The sequence below is a fragment of the Pan troglodytes genome, chromosome 15 (assembly GCF_028858775.2).
Source record: "Pan troglodytes isolate AG18354 chromosome 15, NHGRI_mPanTro3-v2.0_pri, whole genome shotgun sequence".
Classification (NCBI taxonomy): domain Eukaryota; kingdom Metazoa; phylum Chordata; class Mammalia; order Primates; family Hominidae; genus Pan; species Pan troglodytes.
The window spans coordinates 71,586,146-71,595,478 of record NC_072413.2 but is presented as its reverse complement, the minus strand read 5'-3'; the positions used below and the strand labels follow the sequence as shown (position 1 = coordinate 71,595,478).

At 47.6% G+C, this 9,333-nt stretch overlaps 1 pseudogene; it reads right to left on the bottom strand.

Moving 5' to 3' along the window:
- Positions 1 to 4,689: 4,689 nt before the first annotated feature.
- LOC134808413 (NADH dehydrogenase [ubiquinone] 1 beta subcomplex subunit 8, mitochondrial-like) lies at positions 4,690 to 7,410 on the bottom strand (annotated as a pseudogene).
- Positions 7,411 to 9,333: the final 1,923 nt, after the last annotated feature.

Here is a 9,333-nt window from a genome sequence, read left to right as displayed (position 1 = left end):
GTGCCCCACTGCACCCTGCTAATTTTTGTAGAGACAAGGTTTCTGCCATGTTGGCCAGGCTGGTCTTGAACTCCTGACCTCAGGCGATCCACCCACCTCAGCCTCCGAAAGTGCTGGGATTACAGCGGTAAGCCACCGTGCTGGCCGGATGTCTGCTTTTGTTTGTTCGTTTGTTTGTTTGAGAGACGGAGTCTTGCTCTGTTGCCCAGGCTAAGGTACAGTGATGCGATCTCAGCTCACTACAACCTCCGCCTGCCAGGTTCAAGCGATTCTCCTGCCTCAGCTTCCCAAGTAGCTGGGACTACAGGTGTGTGCCACCATGCCCAGCTAATTTTTGTATTTTTTAGTAGAGACGGGGTTTCACTACATGTTGGCCAGGCTGGTCTCAAACTGCTGACCTCAGGTGATCTGCCTGCCTCGGCCTCTCAAAGTGCTGAGATTACAGGCGTGAGCCACTGCATCCGGCTGGATGTCTGGTTTTTAGCATGAGATTTTTAAAGCCAGGTACAGTGGCTCATGCCTGTAATCCCAGCACTTTGGGAGGCCGAGGTGAGCGGATCATTTGAGGTCGGGAGTTCGAGACCAGTCTGGTCATCATGGTGAAACCCCAAAAACCCGTCTCTACTAAAAATACAAACTAGCTGGTTGTGGTGGTGCATGCCTGTGATCCCAGCTAGTCGGGAGGCTGAGGTGGGAGAACCGCTTCAACCTGGGTGACGGAGGTTGCAGTGAGCTGAGATCGCACCACTGCACTCTAGCCTGGGCAACAGAGTGAGACTATGTCTCAAAAAACAAAGAATCAAAAAACAAAAACAAACCCAGACATCCAAATTTAAAGGGCCCTTTGATTTCTCAATAAATTTAAGATATAGTCAGAGTCACCAGAATCCATAATTCGACAGGGATTAAACTGTTTTAAAGGTCTAATGAAGGTGTACTATAAAATGAACTACATGTGTGGAGAGATAGTAAAATGTCAAACTAATATCCTCCCAACGTTGGTCTATTATTTCTCTTTCAACATTCCTGTTGGGGATGTTTTATTCCTTCACTATTCCAAGAGAAGAATTTATCGGCCAATTGTTTCCTGGTATTTTTCAGATATATTCCTTTGTTATTCCAATTAAAGTAAAAGTGGCTGGGCAGAGTGGTGAGATCCTGTAGTCCCAGCTACTTGGGAGGCTGAGGTGGGAGAATCGCTTCAGCCCTGGAAGGGAGGTTGCAGTGAGCCGTGACAGTGCCACTGCACTCCAGCCAGGGTGACAGAGTGAGACCCTGTCTCAAATAATAATAATAATAATAATAATAATAATAATAATAATAAAGCCAGGCTCAGTTGTGTGTGTCTGTAATCCCAGTACTTTGAGAAGTTGAGGTGGGAGGACTGCTTAAGGCCAGGAGTTCAAGACCAGTCTGGGCAGCATAGCAAGACCCTATCTCTAAAAAAACAAAAAGGCTAAAATGAGGCCATGTACGCCTGTAATCCCAGCACTTTGAGAAGATGAGGTGGAAGGATCACTTGAGCCCAGAAAGTCGAGGCTGCAATAAGCTATCATGATGCCATTGCACTCCAGCCTGGGTGACAGAGCAAGACCTAGTCTCTAAAAAAATAAGAATTTAAAAAAGAAAGATGGCTGGGTGTGGTGGTTCACACCTGTAATCCCAACACTTGGGGAGGCCAAGGTGGGAGGATCGCTGGAGCCCACGAGTTCAAGACCAGGCTGGGCAACGTAGGGAAACCCTGTCTCTACAAAAAATTAAAAAAAAAAATTACCTGGGTGGCACATGGCTGCTGTCCCAGCTACTCTACTCTGAAGGCTGAGGTGGGAGGATCGCTTGGGCTCAGGAGGTTGAGACTGCTGTAAGCAAACAAAAGCATTTAATGCTAGAAACTTTGCAGCAATCTTATGCTTAATATAGCAAACAGGCAGGGTCTATGCTCCTAAGGAATAGCGTATGCAGCACTAGGACTCTGGCGGGTGAGCAGCTGGCAGAAGAAAGGTGCATAAGCAGATGAAATTTAGATCCTAGCCACCATCTAGGGGAATGAATGTTCCACTTGAAGTCTAGGAGACAAAATAAAGGGATTAAGGAGCTCGCTTTGTTTTCAGATGACAAACCAGCTAGCAAAGCAAGCCAGTCGATTCCCTCACTCTGCTGTCAGGCACTCTGCGGAAAAGGGCCCCGCACCTGATGGCAGCAGGAAGACCCCCCGCAGGCGGCTGGCTCGCAGGCGCGCGGCGCAGCTCGGGGATGGAGAACCAGCGCTGCACCTGGGCCGAGGCCAGCGCCGGACTCAGCGGCGCCGCCTGCTGCAGCGGCGTTAGGTGGATGGTCACCTCCACTATGAGGGGGTTTTTCAAGGCGGCCCTCGGCATTCGACTGAGGCGTGGATCCTTCGAAGCGGCCGGCATGAGGCTCCACAGGAGCCCCATGGGCCCCACGCCCGTGAAGTCGCCTCCTAGAGCCAGGTCCCTGGCCAGGTCCAGCCCCCCGCCGCTGTCCACCTCGTAGTGGGCAAGGGAGTGGAAGAGGCGGCCTCGGTGGCTGACGCCCGACACCTGCAGGGTCACCCGCTCCCCCGAGCCCAAGCCTTCTGCTTTCATATCCAGGCACTTGTCGGCCAGCCCAGTCTTGGGCGTGACGGTCAGGGTCGCGGCCTTTTGGGAGAAAAAGGACGATGTGGATATCGGCCTCCAGGCCTGGAGGGGGACCCCAGAGGCTCGGAGCGCTGCCCGGACCGCCGGCCACATGGTCCGGGACTGTCGCGGCTTTGACCTCCGCCAAGGTCGAGGCGGCCTGGCACTGGCGGCCGAGGTTCCGCGCTGAAGAGGAGGGAGGAGGGGGGCCCGGCCTGGCAGGTCGTGGCCCTGTGGGGCAAAACCCTGCAGGGCCACGTGATGGGACCTGGGCTGGTCCCTGCAGCGCCACTTAGCAACGGGCTGCAAGAAGAGACGACTTCGGAGGGCCCAGGGTCCTTTGAGCTCCTAGAGGTCCCGTGTGGAACCATCTGGAAGAGGTAGGATCCCCTCGCGAGTTTACCCCGGACGTGTGGCGAATAAAGTTAAGCATTTTTAACAGTAAGTGCCGGCCTCTGGCCGCCTCTGAATTTCCTCACTGGCCACCAGGGGTCACTATTCCCTAAGCCTGATTGAAGGAGGCCAAGTGTGCTAGGGTCCTAACAAATTCCTTTCCTCCGTTTTAAGTAATCTTTGTCCTGGATTAAGAAAGACTATCAAAGTTAAAGTTTAAACTTTTCCGATGAGATACCGAATTGAACTATAAAATAGTAGAGATTGATAATAGAAACTGGTGGAGAGACACTTCCCCAACTTGAATGCCAGCAAAGACCTAAAACGAGCCCAGCGGGGACATAGGGGATGAGCTCAGGAGGGAGCATAAATTTTGCTTTCTCATTCAGAAAGTGGAACTACAGGACAGCCCGCAGTGGCTCACGCCTGTAATCCCAGCACTTTAGGAGACCGAAGCGGATGGATCACGTGAGGTCAGGAGTTCGAGACCAGCCTGGCCAGAATGGTGAAACCAAATCTCTACTAAAAATACAAAAATTAGCCAGGTGTGGTGGCAGGCACCTGTAATCCCAGCTACTCGGGAGGCTGAGGCGAGAGAATCGCATGAAACCGGGAGGCGGAGGCTGCAGTGAGCCGATATTGTGCCATGGCACTCCAGCTTGGGGGACAGAATGAGACCCCATCTCAAAAAAAAAAAAAAAAAAAAAAAAGAGAGAGAAAGCTGAATTACAGATATATACCCTAAGGAAATAAGTTATATTGTCCTGTGGACTGGAACAAGTGTTAACAATGTATATTTTTGGTATGCAGAAGAAAAGCTTACAAGTATATTACATTTCTTCTTCTTCTTTTTTTTTTTTTTTTTTTTTTTGAGACAGAGTCTCACTCTGTCACCCAGGCTGGAGTGCAATGGCGTGATCTCGGCTCACTGCAACCTCCACTTCCCGGGTTCAAGTGATTCTCCTGCCTCAGCCTCCCTAGTAGCTGGGATTATAGGCGCAAACCACTGCATCTGGCTAATTTTTGTATTTTTAGTAGAGATGGGGTTTCACCATGTTGGCCAGGCTGGTCTTGAACTCCTGACCTCAGGTGATCCCCCTGCCTTGGCCTCCCAAAGTGCTGGGATTACAGGCATGAGCCACTGCCCCCAGCCAAGTATATTACATTTCTGTTTTTTTAAGAGAGAGAAAAGGCCTTGAATCCACAAAATAAAACCATAGTTTTTCATTCATACATATGAATATTGTATTTTGTATATATATACAAAATGGTTCTGGAATGATTCTGGAAGGAAACACTTCAAACTGGTAATAGTAACTACCCTTGGGAGAAGACTGAGATTGGGTAATGAGTTAAGAGGACCTTTTATTTTATCTGTATTACTTGAATCTTTCACAGTGAAGAAAGTATTGATATATGTAATTTAAAATTTGTTTTCTGGCTAGGCATGGTGGCTCATGCCTGTAATCCCAGCATTTTGGGAGACAGAGGCAGAAGGATCACTTTGAGGCCAGGAGTTCAAGACCACCCTGGGCAACATAACGAGACCCCCATCTCTACAAATTTTCTTTTCCTTTTTTTTTTTTTTTTAAACCACCACAGCACTGAGTTTTATTAGGGATTTCATTAAGGTTAAATTTATAGGAATGAGGGAGTCTTAGTTAGAGGGCACAAAAGCCCACAAAGCCTCCTGGTATCCATAGTCAACCACTGGCTCAGGTTCTTTGGAGAGATCGCCACCTTGTTCCAGGTACAGATTATTGCAAGGACACTGTTTTGGTCCCACAGGCTGGTAGACAGGGTAAATCACCCCCACCCAGAACATGAACATCATGAAAGCCACAGAGCCGAAGAGCTGTATACACATGATATTCCAAGAAACAGGTGTGGGGGACATAGCTACATGGTTCCTGATATGCATGTCTAGGTGCCAGTGTATCCCCAGTTCAACCTCAGGCCAGGTGGTCTCAGTTATACCACAGATCCCTCTTCTGCTATAAGTGGTCAGGGAGCTTCAGGTAGTCCCCATACCCCATGCCGTCATTCGAATAAGGCTCGTAGTCTTCCACACACATATTTATACTTCTTGGTGGCAGCGACCCGTTCTTCTGGGGTCTTAGGTTAGGGCCCCGGGAGCATGCCCTTGGTAATGTGGGAGGCTGTCTGCGCACCCAGTGGCATCACATTCTGGGATGCCCTTTGCGGCCACTGGACTCCCAGGACCCCAGCCCTGGCCACCACTATCTTCACCTACTACAAAATTTTTTCAAATAGCTGGCCATGGTGGCTCATGCCTGTTGTCCTAGCTACTCAGGAGGCTGAAATGGGAGGACCACTTGAGCCCAGGAGTTAGAGGTTGCAGTGAGCTATGGATTGCACCACTGCACCCCAGCCTGGGTGACAGAGCAAGACCTGGTCTCTAAAAATTAAAAAAAAAATTGTTTTCTACTATTCTATCTTAATTAAAACGCATGTGTAAAATGAGGTGAATTAACCCAGGTGAACATATTTTATTAAACTGCTTGTCAAGGAAAAGGGGTATGTATATAAATCCTAAATTTGGGGAGAAACAATCCCATTTTCAAATCTTATCCCACTTATCTATAAATAATTGTCATGTGTCATATTTCTGGATAGAATGTATTTGCCACTGAAAACACATGGCCATTGGACCAAGAGTTTCTGGTTTAGAGCCATCCAACAACCCTGTTTTCTTTGAAAAGTAAGTACCTGCAAGGTACTTTTCTCTGAAAAGCAAGGACTTGTTAAAGTCCTGTCTTTGGTCCTTTCGCCATAAATATTGTTGGGGCTCAGAGAACAATACCCCAAAATGAAGGCCTCAGAAGGGAAAGTTTTTCTTTGCCCTTCTCCTGCCACCCTGCTCTGAGTCCCATTCTTCCCTGAGGCTAGCCATAAAAACTAGAATCCCTTTTCTTCCAGGCAGATCATAGAAACCAGAACTCCTTTTCCCTAAAGCCAGTGATAAAACCTCAAAATATTACTGTAATTTTCCCTCTGCCTTTCTGTGTAAAAATTGGCCATAAACAAATGATCTGATCTACCTTATTTGACTATAAGTCGTGATTCCCATTCTAAAGAGGGACCGGCATGCCCCACACCCAGAAGGAAGGAATGAAGCTCAGAGAAGCCAAGAAGAATCTAGACAGACAGGCCTTGCTGGGTTTCCCCACTCAGCTTAGTAGCATTTTATTGGGGGAGCGAACCACTATGGTGGCATGGGGTAAAAGAATTTACCAAGACAGTTGTAGGTAAAGAAAGGCAGATTTATTAGAGAAAGTAGGAAAATACGTTGCGAGAACGTTGCAACAGGCAGGCCAGCAGAAGAGAAGTTGACTGCAAAGAAACAAAGGCTTGCTGGGGACTTTATAGAATAATGTTTATGCTGTCTGTTGAAGAGGGATTTGTGCAGTAGCAATAACACCAAGGTTGCAGTGAGCTAACTTGGAGGGGTCTGGTGATAGTTGGGCGGAGGAAGATTATCAGTTATTTGTGCAGGAGGGCTGTGTCCTGGACCATGAAGAAAGGCAGACTGGTAGCTTATCTGCGTCTTCTTTTTGCTTTCCCCTGCTCCCACCAGCCTGACTCCCTTTGTCTAATTAGGACTCCACGTACCCTTTTTGTCCAATCATATTTCTTTTTTTTTTTTAATTTTTAAATTTTTTATTTTTTATTTTTTTTGAGATGGTGTCTTGCTCTGTCTCCCAAGCTGGAATGCAGTGGAGCCAATTTAAAATGATAAGAAATAAGTAATCTGGGGCCGGGTGCGGTGGTTCACGTCTGTAATCCCAGCACTTTGGGAGGCCGAGGCGGGCGGATCACAAAGTCAGGAGATCCAAACCATCCTGGCTAACACGGTGAAACCCCGTCTCTACTAAAAAAATACAAAAAAATTAGCCGGGCTTGGTGGCGGGTGCCTGTAGTCCCAGCTACTTGGGAGGCTGAGGCAGGAGAATGGCGTGAACCCGGGAGGCAGAGCTTGCAGTGAGCTGAGATTGCACCACTGCACTCCAGCCCGGGCGACAGAGCGAGACTCCATCTCAAAAAAAAAAAAAAAATCTAAACTTTCTACCTTGGGTTATGAAGCCTGCATCACATGACCCTAACATACCATTAACTTTCTTATAGTCCCCTTCATGTAGCTGTGCACTCTTCCAGTCTCTCCTCAAGCTGGAAGGCACTAGAGCCAAGTGGTCAGTGAAGGCATGGGCTTTGGCCTTGGACTGACTTAGCTCTCCCACTAACCAGGCATGTTTCTTCTCTTGGATCTCCATTTCCTCATCTGAAATAATAATTGTTAATACAGGGATACCTGGGAGATATTGCAGATTTGCTTCCAGACCACTGCAATAAAGCACATATCGCAATAAAGTGAGTCACATGAATGTTTGGTTTCCCAGTGCATATAAAAGGTGTATAATATACTGTAGTCTATTAAGTTGCCATAGCATTATGTTTAAAAAAAGTACATACCTTAATGAAAAAACACACCTCTGCTAAATAATGCTAATGATTATCTGAGACTTCAGTGGGTCGTAATCTTTTTGCTGATAGTTTTGCCTCCATTTGAAGGCCACAGACTCACTAGGGTGGTGGTTGCAGAAGGTTGGTGTGGCTGTGGCAATTTTTTTTTTCTTTCTTTCTTTTTTTTTTTGGGAACATACTCTCGCTCTTGTTGCTCAGGCTGAAGTGCAGTGGCGTGATCTCGGCTCACTGCAACCTCCACCTCCCGGGTACAGGGAATTCTCCTGCCTCAGCCTCCCAAGTAGCTGGGATTACAGGCGCCCACCACTATGCCCGGGTAATTTTTTTGTATTTTTAGTAGAGACGGGGGTTTCACCATGTTGACCAGGCTGGTCTCAAACTCCTGACCTCCGGTCATCCACCAGCCTCGGCTTCCCAAAATGCTAGGATTACAGGCATGAGCCACTGTTGTGGCAAATTTTTTTTTTTTTTTTGAGATGGAGTTTCACTCTTGTTGCCCAGGCTGCAGTGCAATGGCCCGATCTCAGCTCACTGAAACCTCCACCTCCCGGGTTCAAGTGATTCTCCTACCTCAGCCTCCCAAGTAGGTGGGATTACAGGCATGCGCCACCACGCCTGGCTAATTTTGTATTTTTAGTAGAGACAGAGTTTCTCCATGTTGGTCAGGCTGGTCTCGAACTCCTGACCTCAGATGATCCGCCCGCCTCGGCCTCCCAAAGTGCTGGGATTACAGGTGTGAGCCACCACACCCAGAGGCTGTGGCAATTTTTAAAACTAAGACTATGGGCTGGGCACAGTGGCTCATGCCTGTAATCCTAGTATTTTGGGAGGCTGAGGTGGGAGGATTGCTTGAGGCTGAGTTCAAGACCAACCTGGCCAACCTAGCAAGATCCCATCTCTATCAATTTTCTTTAAATTAAAAAAAATGACTATGTGATATTGTGAAATATATATTTGGTCGTAATCTTGTTTTGTGACATACAACTCCTAAAAGATTTAGAATCTCCAACGTGTTGTCTTTTGTGTGCTAATGAGTTGATTAATGGCTGGCAGCCCCTAGGTAGCTTCAGCATGGGGGCTGGTCACCAGAAACACCAAGGCAGGATTAAAGAGTTGAAAGTCAGACACAGTGGCTCACGCCTGTAATCCCAGCACTTTGGGAGGCCAAGGCAGGCAGATCACTTGAGGTCAGGAGTTCGAGACTAGCCTGGCTAACATAGCAAGACTCCGTCTCTACTAAAAATATAAAAATTAGCCAGGCTTGGTGGCACCCACCTGTAATCCCAGCTACTCAGGAGGCTGAGGCAGGAGAATCACTTGAACCCAGGAGACGGAAGTTGCAGTGAACAACACTGCCCTCCAGCCTAGGCAACAGAGAGTAAGATTCCGTCTCAAAAAAAAAAAAAAAATTGTTGGGACTTTCAGCCCCACTGTAAACCTACCAAACCCTGGGGAGGAGGGAAAGCGTTAAGGTTAAGCTGATCACCAATGGCCAATGATTTAATCAATCGTGCCTAGATGATGAGGCTTCCATAAAAACCCAGAAATGGGTTCAGAGATCTTCTGGATAGCTGAACACATGGAGGTTCCTGGAGAGTGACATGCCCGGGAGGACATGGAAGCTCTGTGTCTTTTCTCCCTATACATCTCCTTATCGGTATCACTTGTAATATCCTTTATAGTAAACCAGTAAGTGGAAGTAAGTGTTTCCCAAGTTCTGTGAGCCACTCCAGCAAATCAAACCCAACAAGGAGGTCATTGGAACCCCAACGTGAAGCCAGTTAGTCAGAAGTTCCGA